The sequence below is a fragment of the Monodelphis domestica genome, chromosome 4, assembly GCF_027887165.1.
Source record: "Monodelphis domestica isolate mMonDom1 chromosome 4, mMonDom1.pri, whole genome shotgun sequence".
NCBI lineage: Eukaryota > Metazoa > Chordata > Mammalia > Didelphimorphia > Didelphidae > Monodelphis > Monodelphis domestica.
Window position 1 is genome coordinate 88,721,794 of NC_077230.1, and position 13,092 is coordinate 88,734,885.

Below are 13,092 nucleotides of genomic sequence, written 5' to 3' on the forward strand. Positions count from 1 at the left end.
AATGCACTCCTACTGAGAGGACCTTCCTCCCCAAGCACTCATTTGCACGAGCAATAGAATCTAGGAAATGTAACTGGGAGAGTCCTGGTAAGACAAGGTGGGGTTCTACACTGAGGGAACCCAGCTCTGCATCAGAAAAAAATTATCCAACAGGAAAAGGCTTGCATCTCTTGCCTCCTGCCTGGGAGGTGACAAACCAGCCAATCCTGGGCTAAATGTCTTAATTTTAGCTGAAAAGAACACTGTGTAATACTCTAGTACATCTGAGGCTGTAGGGAATTGTAGCTGCCCATCAAAGAGTGAGCCCAAAGAATCCAGTGAATTGATTCATCCAGGAGAGAAAAGGCAGCCCAGGAGCCAAGTGACTTGCCCAGCCTAGCCAGGCAATTTCCATGCAATATGAAAAACCTACCCATTATTCAAAAGATTTGCTCAGCACAACAGAGCAGTGGAGTGACTTGTCCATCACTGACCCCAACGGCCTGCTTGCAGTGAATTTTATCAGTACTCTTAAGAGAAGGAAAGGACACTGAGGCCTCACAATTCTGGAATTTTGAGATGCCTTGGCCATCTATGCACCTTACCTGTGCCTAAATACTATTTTACTCAACTTATGACCATTCTCTCATTTTGCTATCACCACAGATCCTGTGTATTTATGGGAACTCTCCTTCTTTTCATGTGTGTGTGGGAGGTGATGGAAGATGCACAATATTGACCATTCCTGCTATTGCACTGGAGTAAATACTAGTGAGCTAATTAAGCTAATGACTCTAATGGCTGATTGTTCATGGGAAGCCCTCTAGTGGGGGCTCATTAACTCTGGTACTAGGAGTAGTCACTAAAAGGATTATCCCTAGAATCTGTGGGGACCCAACCTGCAAGTTCCTATGAGAGTTGGGGAAGTGAGCCCAAAGAGGGTGCTACTATATAGACCAAAATATCGACATTTAAAATGGGGGAGATAAAGATGAAACAATATTTGGTTCCAGAATCAAGAGGGGTCTCCTGTAATTTTCTTGTCTGGGCTAAACATGCATAGTTCCTTAACCTAGTGGTTTCCTAAGTGGAGTCCATGACCTTTATCCAATGGATGGATGTGATCAAGCATTCAGAGGGTGGGAAGATGACAAGCTCAGATGTGGACTTTAGGAAAATCATTTTGGACATATTAGAGAGGACAGGAGTCTTAAAGTAGGGTGTCAAATTGGAATATTCGAGGAGAGAGGTGATGAGGGCCTGAACTACAGTGAAGGCCGTGTGAATAGAAACAAGGGGACAGATATGACAAATATCGTAGAGAAAAACAATAAGATCTGACAACAGATTGGACATGTGGGGTGACAGTCAAAGTCGAGAATAACAGCTTGGTTGGGAACCCAAGTCATTTGGTGGGTGGTAGCACTCTCAATAGTAATAGAGTAATTTGGAAAAGGAGTGGGTTTGGGGGTAAAGGGAATGTTTGAGACCTGCCATGAAAATCACAGCCCATCCTTTGTGCTTCACTTTGTCCAAATCAAACGAAAAAAAGCAGGGCGAGAAGAAGTGAGCGGAATCTACTCTCCTAGAACACAAAATTCGCTTTTTAAGGGAGACTTATTATATCTACTAGGTAATCTGGCCAGGGACAGGGGTCAGAAGATGAATATGCTCCGGGAGGGATAAGAGAAGATTTTCCCAATGATGACTGAAACAGGTACCATTGTGAGTGTCTGGCTAAGAAGTGGGGAGCTTAGGAGCTTGAATGATGGAGGGAAGTAGAGTATGGAGGATTAAGGGAAGATGGGGCTATATTGGAGATAGACTCCATGATGGACTATTCTATTGAAAGTGGAATGCAGATCCTTTCCCCATCCTTGGGATGATCACATCCATCCACTGTGTCATGTCATAGACTTCATTTTGGAAAACACTAGGTTAAGGAACTATGAAGTCCAAAGAACAGACATTTTTAAAGGGATATAATAGCTGTTTTCAAGTTCCCGAAGGGTATTTATATGGGAAAAAATTATTAGGCTTATTCTTCTCCACCCCAGAGGGCAGAACTAGGAGAGAAATTGTAAAGTTTAGTTTGGCTAAGTTTAGACTCAATGTGAAAAGCGTTCTAGTTATTTGAGCTGGTCCAAAATAGAATGGGTTGCCTAGGGAGGTGGTGGCTTCTTTCTCAATGTAGGAAGTTAATCCGAAGGCTGGATAGTCCCTTTTGGGAGACATCTTAGAGAGGATCCCTATTCAGGTGCTCATCAGACTAGATGACCACTATTATTTCCTTCTTCCCTCAACATCTACAATGTTTTTGGCTTATCTTAGATCTCTTTCGAATTATTTAATTTTTTAATTGTACACATATCTTAGCTCTGCCATTCATTGAGAGAAGACAATGTATTGTTCATATAGTCCTGCTATGACTATATATATCAGGGGCTATGCAGGACAAAATGTTATACTTGGGATTAAGACCTTAGTTCAAATCCCATTTTTTTCATTTGTAATAACTGTATCAGCAGAGATAAGAAGCTGAACCTCTCTGAGTTCAATCAGTGCTCTAAGACTATCTACTAAATTAGAGATTCATTTCCCACCAGCTGATCTACTGGGTTTCAGCTCCTCAAACATCATGGTCCCCCAGGATAAACCCATCACCAGAAATTTTATCATCACGGAAATGAGTTCAATTACCTACCTTCAATTGCCTCTCCAATTCTTCATTTTCTACCAGCTGCTCTGCTTGGTTTCCATGAATATCATGCCCCTCGAGTACCCTGGGGAAGATCGTCCCTCCCACTTCTTAAACTTCCTGTTGTGCTTTGCCTTCTCCCATTTGATCAAAAGCCCCTTTAGGGAAGTCACTGTCTTTCTTTTTCTACAAATTCCTACAAATATTTATGGACTTACCATAGATAGTTGACCTGGAGTTGGGGAGACATCTTCTTGAGTTCAAATCTGACCTCAGACATTCACCAGCTATATGGCCCTGGGCAAGTCTTTTAACCCTGTTTGCCTCAGTTTCCTCATCTGCCAAATGAGCTGGAGAAGAAAATGGTAAACCACTCTAGTATCTTTGTAAAGGAAACCCCAAATGGGATCACGAAGAGTCTCAAACAGACTCAACAACAACAACAACAAACTGATAGGTAAAGAGCTTTCAAAACTAGCACAAATAGTGGGTATATTGATTAATCCTCTTGTTATACATTGATTTTATAAAAGTATAACATTGGTCATGGGATCATAGGATTATTGATTTTGTACTGGAAGGACTTCAGAGGTCAAGTAGTCAAAACCTTTCATTTTATAGCTAAAGAGAGTCCAAAGGAGATTAAATGACTTGACCAAGGTCACGCAGGTGATAAAAGTCGGAGGCGGAATTTACACTCAGATCCTCAATATTTCTAAATTAGCTAAAACACCAGAGAATTAGTTAATTCAATTGGAGCAATAGGCAATTAGTGAAGGGAGTTGGAGGGTTAGGAGGGAGTTGTGTTTTCAGAGTAGAGTTCAGTTATATGGCATGAAAGATGTTATTATTGAGTGATGTTGATCATGTTAACCTTATTCAGGGTAGAATAGAATGGAATGGAATTTTGGTATAAGAAGAGATTTTTTAAATAATTTATGCCCCCATTTTACAGAGGGGAAAACTGAAGCACAGAATTGTTGAATTATTTCCAAAAGGCACATGGCTAAGCAAAAGACCAGAACCAAGATCTGCTGTTTGGAACTATTCCATTTATAAATCGAGAGACAGGGTCTGCCTTAGCACATTAAAAAGAAAATAGAACTTTAAAACACTAAAATATCAATGTAATTATAAAATATAAAGCTCATTTTAAAACCGCTTTTTTACTGAATTGAAAGATAGTGAGTTAAACAATACATGTAATATAATATATATATATATATATATGCACATGCACACATAAATATTAAACCCTAACCTTCTCTTGGTATCAATACTAAGTATCTGTTTCAAGGCAGAAGAGTGGTGAAGGCTAAGCAATTGGGCTTAAGAGACATGCCCAGGCACTTATGCTACACTTTGAGGATACTAAGCTAAAAGTTAACTGGAATAAAATTGTTTCTAAGTAAAATTTATCACTTTTTTAAAAAATCACACAATGGAATTTTTGGGTAAGTTTTTATTATTTTACCTTTAAACATTTACCTTCTGTCCTAGTATGAATTCTAAAACAGAAGAGTGGTGAGGGCCAGCCAAAGGGGGTTAAGTGACTTGCCCAGGGTCATATAGCTAAGCAGTGACAAAGACCAGATTTGAACCCAGGTCCTCTTACTCTAGGCTTGGAGCTCTATCTACTGTACTACCTAGCCAACCCTAATTACTTGAATTTTGAAAAACAAAAAAAGAGTACTACCTCAAGAAAATAAAAGATCTGAGTTCAAATCCTATATCTGGTGTGTGATTTACTACCTGTGTGACTGTGGGCAAGTCACATGACTTCCATAAGCCTTAGTTATCTTATTTGTTAAATGATAATGGATAAAACAGTGGTTCTGAGGTCCCTTCCAGCTCAAGAACCACAAGTATTGCTAACCACTCCATCCTCCTTGAAATGGTCTTCTCCTTTGGTTTCCATGACACCCTGGCTCTCTTCCTATCTCTCTGACTGTCCCTTTGCCTGTCCAAAACCGAATCTTTTTTTTCAAACCCTTACCTTCTGTTCTAATATCAACCCTAAAATAGCATAGTGGTAAAGGATAGGCAACTGGGATTACATGATTTGCCCAGAACATACAGCTAAGAAACGTCTGAAGCCAGATTTGAACTCAGGATCTCCCCATTCCAGAACTGGATCTCTCTTTTCTGAGCTACCTAGCTGCCTCTTCTCCCCTAGTTTTTTATTAGCTTCCTCCATAGGCTTTTTTACAACGTACTTTGGGGCCGACAAGACCTGGAGCATTTGAGTCAGCATGACTACACATTAGTTTTGAAATGACAAAGGCTTTGGCTTCTGTCTTCCCTCAGATACTTGATGTATGACTAGCGAATCATTGAACCTCCCTGACCATCAGTTTCATAATCTATAAAATGGGGGTTATAGCCATAGCACCTACTTACAGGGTTATTGTGATGACCAAATGAGCTAATATATGTAAAGCACTTTGCAAATCTTAAGCTAATGCTACAAATTCTGACTATTTATGCTAAAGGGAACCCCTTGGCCATGGGATTTGCTCATCTGTGCTTCTATTATATCTACTATGCCCTTGACTGGACTTGGCCTCAATGAGTCAAAAAAAAATTCAGAGACAGGAGAGAAACATCTTTTTTTATACTTTAGCAGCTTGACTAGGTCCGTCCAAGGCAAAATCAGTTTTTAAAAAATATTTTATAGGACAGGTTAGGTAGCACAGTGGATAGAGGGCCAGGCGTGGAGTCAAGAGGACCTGGGTTCAAATAAGACTCAAACACTTCCTAGCTGGATGACCTTGAGCAAGTCACTTAACCCCATTGTCTGGCCCTTGCTGATCTTCTGTCTTAGAATTGATCCTAAGAAGATAAAGGGTGGTTTTTTTTTTAAGGGAAAAGAAGGTATTTTTAAAAATGTATCTTTCCTCGCACCCAGCCATTGCCCTTCTCCATCACTGAGCAATTTTTTAAAACTGAAAAACAAATCTTTCCATGCATATGTTCCTGGTATGGAGAAAACAGCTCCCACATTAGCCATGTCCAAAAATGTATCTCTCTTTCGGCGTTTAAGTTCATCACTTCTCTGGCAGGAGATAAGCGGCACGTATTATCTTCCTCCTTTTGTGCCAACAGGTTCTCATAGTATTGATCAGAGATCTAAAGTCTTTCAAAGTTGTTTTCCTCTATACTGTTGAAATTGTTCTCTTAGTTCTGCTCACTTCACTCTTCTTCACTTCACAGAGGTTTTCCCAGTTTCCCCTGAAATTATCCATTTCATAATTTCTTATGACACACTAATATTTCATTACCTTCCTATGCCATTATTTGTTTAGCCACCCTCCAATAGGAGGTTACCAGTTGGAGCTACCATGAAAAGAACTGCTAAAATATATACATACCTATAGCTCTTTCCCCTCTTTCTATGGTTTCTTGGAGGGAATCAAGGCCTGCTTGAGGCACAGCTGGGTCAAACGGCATGCACAGTTTGGTGGCTCTCTGGGCATAACTCCAGACTGGATAAACCAATTCACAGCTCCACAAACAGTGTACTGTTTTCTCCTAGCCTCTCCAGCATTTGTCATTTTCCTTTTTTTGTCATCTTTGCTAGTCCGAGAGATGCAAAGTTGGACTTCAAAGTTGCTTTAATTTCCATTTTTCTAATTATTAGTAATTTATAGTATTTCCCCCCAAATGATTATCAATAGCTTGTAATCCTTCCTTTGAAAATTCTAAGGCAAAGTATTCCAAGAAGCTGATAACGATGCCAAAATTTGCCCAGGATGGCTTCAGGGATTCAACTTGCCTGTCTTTGATGATGTATCTGCCCAAATGTGGGTAATATGGGGTTGAAGATGTAGTTCTGGACTGATTCAAATATATATCAATTCAGTTGTAATATGGTGGGAAAGACTAAATTGGGCAGGAGGGGAGTGCTAAGAGAGCCAGTTTCTAACCCTTAATTCTGCGTTAACTCCTATATAACTTGGGAAAGTCATTTTTCTCTGTGGACCTCAGTTGCTTCATATGTAAATTGAGGAAGGTAAATGGGATCTCTAATTCCTTTTCTAACAGTTGGTCCTTCAACAATCTAGCCTTTCTTGACTCCTTCTGTTTAACAGGGCAGAGAAGGTGACATGAATGAGAATGCCCATAGGCAACCACACTTAATTGAATCTATGCTTTTAGATAAGCATAACATCAGAGGCAGGCTCCCATCACTCACTCCATTGGGCTTGGAGTCAGAAGACATGGGTTCAGCTTTAATGCCACCATTACCATCTGGATGATGTTGAATGTGTTATTTAGAATTAATATAAGCTTCAGGTCCTCATATGTAATTCTTTGTCTTCTTTCTTCTTCTTCTTCTTTCTTTCTTTCTTTCTTCTCTCCCTCCTCCTCCCTCCCCCTTCCTTCCTTCCTTCCTTCTTCTTCCTTCCTTCTTCTTCCTTCCCTTTCTTTCTTTCTTTCTTTCTTTCTTTCTTTCTTTCTTTCTTTCTTTCTTTCTTTCTTTCTTCTTTCTTTCTTTCTTTTCTTTCTCTTTCTTTCTTTCTTTCTTTCTTTCTTTCTTTCTTTCTCCTTTCTTTCTTTCTTCTTTCTTCTTTCTTCCTTCCTTCCTTCCCTTCCTTCCTTCCTTCCTTCCTTTCTTTCTTTCTTCTTTCTTTCTTTCTTTCTTTCTTCTTTCTTTCTTTCCTTTCTTCCTTTCTTCCTTCTTTCCTTTCTTTCTTTTCTTTCTTTCTTTCTTTCTTTCTTTCTTTCTTTTCTTTCTTTCTTTCTTTCTTCTTTCTTTCTTCTTTCTTTCTTTCTTTCTTTCTTTCTTTCTTTCTTTCTTTCTTTCTTTCTTTCTTTCTTTCTTTCTTTCTTTCTTCTTTCTTTCTTCTTTCTTTCTTTCTTTCTTTCTTTCTGTCTTTCTTTCTTGTATTCCATCACCATCATATACCACAATTTGTTCAGCCATTCCCCAACCAAGGAACATCCTCTTAATTTCCAATTTTTTGCCAACACAAAAAGTGCTGCTATAAATACTTTTGTACAAATAGGTCACCTCCATTTTTTATCTCTTTGGGGTACAAACCTAGTAGTGGTATTTCTGGATCAAAGGGCATGCTTTATTTAAAGCCTTTTGGGTATAATTCCAAATTGCCTTCCAGAATGGTTGGATCAATTCACATCAGTAGGCATTTATTAACCACCTATTGTGTGCCAAGCACTGTGCTAGGCACTAGAGATATCAATACAAAGTGAGACAAGCTTGCAAGCTGAAGGAATTTAGTTCTAGTAGTGGAGAAGAGACTCACATGTAGAGATAAGTTTCCCAGAAAAGTGGAAATAGAATATATAGAAAATAAATACAAAGTGGTTGTGATGGAGGGAGGGATGCACAATTGGTAGAATTCAGGAAAGATCTTACAGCATTTGAACTGAGTTTTCAAAAGAACTAAGGTTTTGAAAGGTAGAGTTAAAGAAGATCACTATGAGCTTAGAGAACTTTCTGTACAAAGGGTAGAATGTCCTGTATGAGAAAAGAAAGTAGGCCAATTTGGCTAGGACATGAAGTGTATGAGAGGGAGTAATGTGTAATCCACTTGGACGGTTAAACTAAAGCCATGTTGTAAAGGGCTTTAAATGATAAACAGAAGAGTTGGCATTTAACAGAGGCAAGTGGGAACCAACAAATCTTATTGAGCAGAGGAGTGACATGGGCAGACCTGGGCTTTAGGAATATCAACTTGGCATCTCTGTAGAGGATAACTTCCACAAGGTCCCATTTTGATGCCTCATTGTAGTGTGCAGCTGACCTTGAATTCTCAACAAAGAGATCTGGTAGGTTCCTTTATACTGGAAAGTTCTCAAGTATGACTTGGTAGCAGACCAAATCTGTCTTCCCAGAACCAACGTAGCTACCTATGGAGAATCTGACCACATGGAGACAATGTTTTTGTCCATGGCAACACATGAAATAAGGAAAATAAAAAATGGTCTTGTGCAGCCCCCTTCTGCTTTTGTAAAGATTTCTGCTTTTGTAAAGATGGTGGCAGGGCAATGGCTTCAGAGAGGCAGCAAACAGAGCAGAAGGTCCTAAGATCACCGTTTTCAGACAGTTAATAAACTTTAATATGACTGTTGGCATTCTAACTGTGAGAGCCTTTTCCAGTGACCAATGAGTGACTCTATTGCTGGAGTAGTTTAATCATATTCTTGCTGTAAATTAGATGAGAAGAAAGAAGGAAATTGAAGCCAGATGGAAACATGGCTCACTGGTCCTCCTTGGAAAGGCAAAGAAAGGAGCTGGTGGAGTGGAATTTACTGTACTCCCAGAGGCAACAAGTATTCTTTCATGGAATATTTAGTCATCATGTAGAAATAAGGTTAAGTATTTGCAAAAATATCAATATGGAAATAATTGTAGCTTATGCACCAGCATTAATTGCCGAATATGAGGTGGTAGACAAATTATATGAACTGATACCCCCCTGCCCAAAATGACCATCAACATGTACTCTGAAAAAGGACAAGAGAGAGGGAAGTGTATGGGAGCATGATCCAGGAATGAGGGGATTCAAAGACTTCTTCTACATTTCACAGAAACCTCAGACTACTACATCATCAACATATATATATATATATATATATATTTATGTGTGTATGTATATATTCTGTATTTATGTATATATATTTATATATGTATATACATGTATAAGATCTGGACGTGGTGAGCACCAAAGACATACAGAACAAAACAGATTAGGATCAAACAAACAGGAAAAGACTTAGAGTTTATGTGGAACTTATCCCTAAGTCAGCTATGAGTATATATGGTCAGATCTCCAACTTGTGAGAGCTAAGATCAGAATTAATAAAAAGCAGAAGATTAAAGAAGAAAGATACGGTATACGATTCAAACAGCTTAATCCTATTTGAACAAGTAATAAAACTATTTGAATAAATAATTAAAATGGGAAAATTCAACAGAAATGATGTTGACATGGACTATAATAATTTTATCCAAAATTTTAACCAAAGCAAATTAATTGCCACAATGAGACCAAAAGAGGTCCTAGAAAGCTCCTTAGTCAGCAAACATGTGATTTACTTGCCACCAGGAGAGAGGTGGCTATAGAAGGCAACACCAGACTTGAATAGGAACTCGTTTGCAAAATCTCAAGAAGGGTGGACCACAGAGCCCTGTCCTGGACCCTGTTCTTTCTCTATATGATTTTACTCAATGATCTCCTCAGCTACCATGGATTTAATTACTGTCTCTGTGCTGATGATTCCTACATCTACTTAACAAGCCGCAACCTCTCTGTTGATCTCTAGTCGTATCTCCAACTGCCTACTGGATATTCACAGACATCTTTTCTCCCAAACCCTCTCCTCTTTCTCACTTTCCTATTATTGTCAATGGTATCATCTTCTGAGGCTTCCAAAATAAGGGTCATCCTTGACTCAGTTTCATTATTTTAACAGAGCTACAACAAAGATGTAGTATCAGTCACAGCAAATAAAGTTAATGGATAGCACGATGTGTTAGCAGACTTTCATCTCTAGTCTGACAGTTCTCAGATTTACTTGTCTAGCCCTAACTTTTCTCCTAACTTCCAGACTCTCATCTCCAACTGCCTATTGGATATCTTAACCTGGATGTTAAATTGACATACTTAACTTAGAATTTCAAAACGGAACTCTCAAACCTTCTCTGAATCCATATTTGCCTATTACTACTGAGGATGGCACTACCCTCTCAGGGCATAATCTTTCACCCCCCATACCCAGTCTATTCCCAAGTCCTGCCAGTTTTACCATTGAAACATTTAATATATGCCTTCTTCTCTCCCTTATTACCTCACATCTGGACTATTGCAATAGCTTGTTGGTTGATCTCACTCCCTCCCTCAAGCCTCCCCCCACTCCCCCCAGCACCATGTATTTAACTACTTTGTATAGATATATTTGTACGAATATTATGTTTGCATATTCACAGAAATATGTGTTGGTTAATTTTATATTTAGTGTACACATGATATATGTTTAATAGATTATATATTATATCATATATATTGTATATGTGTACTGATGGTTTCCAAGAGTTAGAGGCTTTTCTTAATGCTCATCTTTGAATAATCTACCCCTCTCCTTTCAAATCCTTCCTGGAAATCTTCCCCTAAGAGTAGCCCCTCATGATGCTCTGGGGGCAGAAACTACAAAGGGAACAACTCCTGATGGACACTCAGAATCCTTGTTTTTCTGAACCACTTGCTCTCCCTAGACAGACATATGCTCAGTGGGGCTGTCTTCTTTTGCCAACAAGTCAGCTTCTCTTCCTTGGGTTGTCTGTGAGTTCCCATCCCATAATGAAGAGCAGCAGCTACCAGAGTGGAGATGTGGAGAGGGAAGTGATGATGAGATGGCATCCCAAAGAGATCCCATGTTGTTCCTTGATGACAAGCAATGGGGAATCTCTGTTACAAGTTTCAACATGCTGTGTGTCTCCTTTCCACTCTGGCCCCTACTTTCCCCCCATGCAGGGCACCAGCAGCCCTGGCAGGAAGCCAAGCCTGAGCTGAAGCTAATGCATGAGCTCTGAAATCACTATGACTACAGAACCATATTACCTTCAGAGGTGGTGTAGCTCTGGGGTGGGGACCTGGGAGGTGGCCTGCTCCTTGGCTAATAGCTGGGATATAAATCAAGATCCCCTGACTCTAGGACCAATGTTCTTTCAGTATATAGGTAGCTAGATAGATATCTCTAGATCAGTATCTATCTATATCTATCATCTATCTATCTCTCTACCTACCTACCTACCTACCTATCTATCTATCTATCTATCTATCTATCTATCTATCTATCTGTCTGTCTATCTTTCTGTCTATAATCTATCATCTATCTATCTATCTATCTGCCTGTCTGTCTATTTATCCATCCAATTCTTTCTTTTTATCTATTCATTCATCCATTCATCTAGCCATCTATCTATCTCTGTATCTCTATCTATCTATCTATCTATCTATCTATCTATCTATCTATCTATCTATCTATCTATCTATCTTTCTGTATCTATCTATCTGTTTGTCTGTCCATCCATCTATCTACCCATCCATCTATCTATCCATCTATCTGTCTATCTATCTATCATCTATCTATCTATCTATCTATCTATCTGTCTGTCTATCCATCCATTTATCTATCTATCTATCTATCTATCTATCTATCTATCTATCTATCTATCTATCTATCTATCTATCTCTTTCAGCTATTTGCCAAGGGCAAATAGAACAGAGCACCTTCCAGATCCCCATCCCTTGACTACAGTTCTTCTGGAAGAATCTGAACTTAAATAATATGTTTCTGTAGCCATATTGACTCACAGTGTGTGTGTGTGTGTGTGTGTGTGTGTGTGTGTGTGTATCTCTAGCTAGATCTGCGGAGAACATCTCACCTTGAAGTTCATTGTGTTTTGGAATATGAGTTTTTATGCTTTGAAATTCTATGGGTAATATTATCAGTGATGGATTAGGAAGAGGAATAAATAATTATATATGACCTACTATATGCCAGGTACAGTGCTAAGAACTTTTGTAAATATTATCTCATTTGATTAATTCTAGAGGGGATGTGAAAAAATAAGCACACTAATGCACTGGTGATAGAGTTGTAAACTAGTCCAACCATTCTAGAAAACAATTTGGAACTATGCCCAAAGGTCTATAAAATCTATGCACATTTTGACCCAGCAATAGTGCTAGGTTTGTAATTAAACTACTAGATCTGTAGCCCAGAGAAAGGGAAAGGACCCTTATGTACCAAAATATTTATAGCTTTTTGTGGGAGCAAAGAATTGGAAATTGAGTGGTAGCCCATCAATTGGGGAATGATCAAACAAATTATGGTATAGGATTATAAGATGGAATGCTGTTGTGCTGTCAGAATTATGAAAGAGGGCAGCTAGGTAGTACAGTGGAGAGAGCACCAGGCCTGAAATCAGTAAGGCCTGAATTCAAATTTGACCTCAGATACTTCCTAGCTAGGCGTCCCTGGGCAAGTAACCTAACCTTGTTTGCCTGATCCTTGCCCTTCTGTCTTTGGGTTGTTACAAGGACAGAAAGAAGGATTTCAAAAACAAACAAATGATGAAAGGGATAGATTTAGGAAAACCTGGAAAAACTTACATGAACTGATGCAAAGGAAATGAACAGAATTAGGAGAATAATCTACATAGTAATAGTTATACTATAATCAACTGTAAAAGACTTTAATCAATATAAGGATCCAACTTAAAATCCCTAAAAACTTAAACCCCAACATGGAAATTGGAAATCATGAAAATCAAAGGAGAATAGGAATACAACTAAATTAACTAGAAAAACAGCAAATTAAAATATGATGGTCCGTGACAATTCCAAAAGATTCATGATGAAAATGCTACCAACATCCAGAGAGAG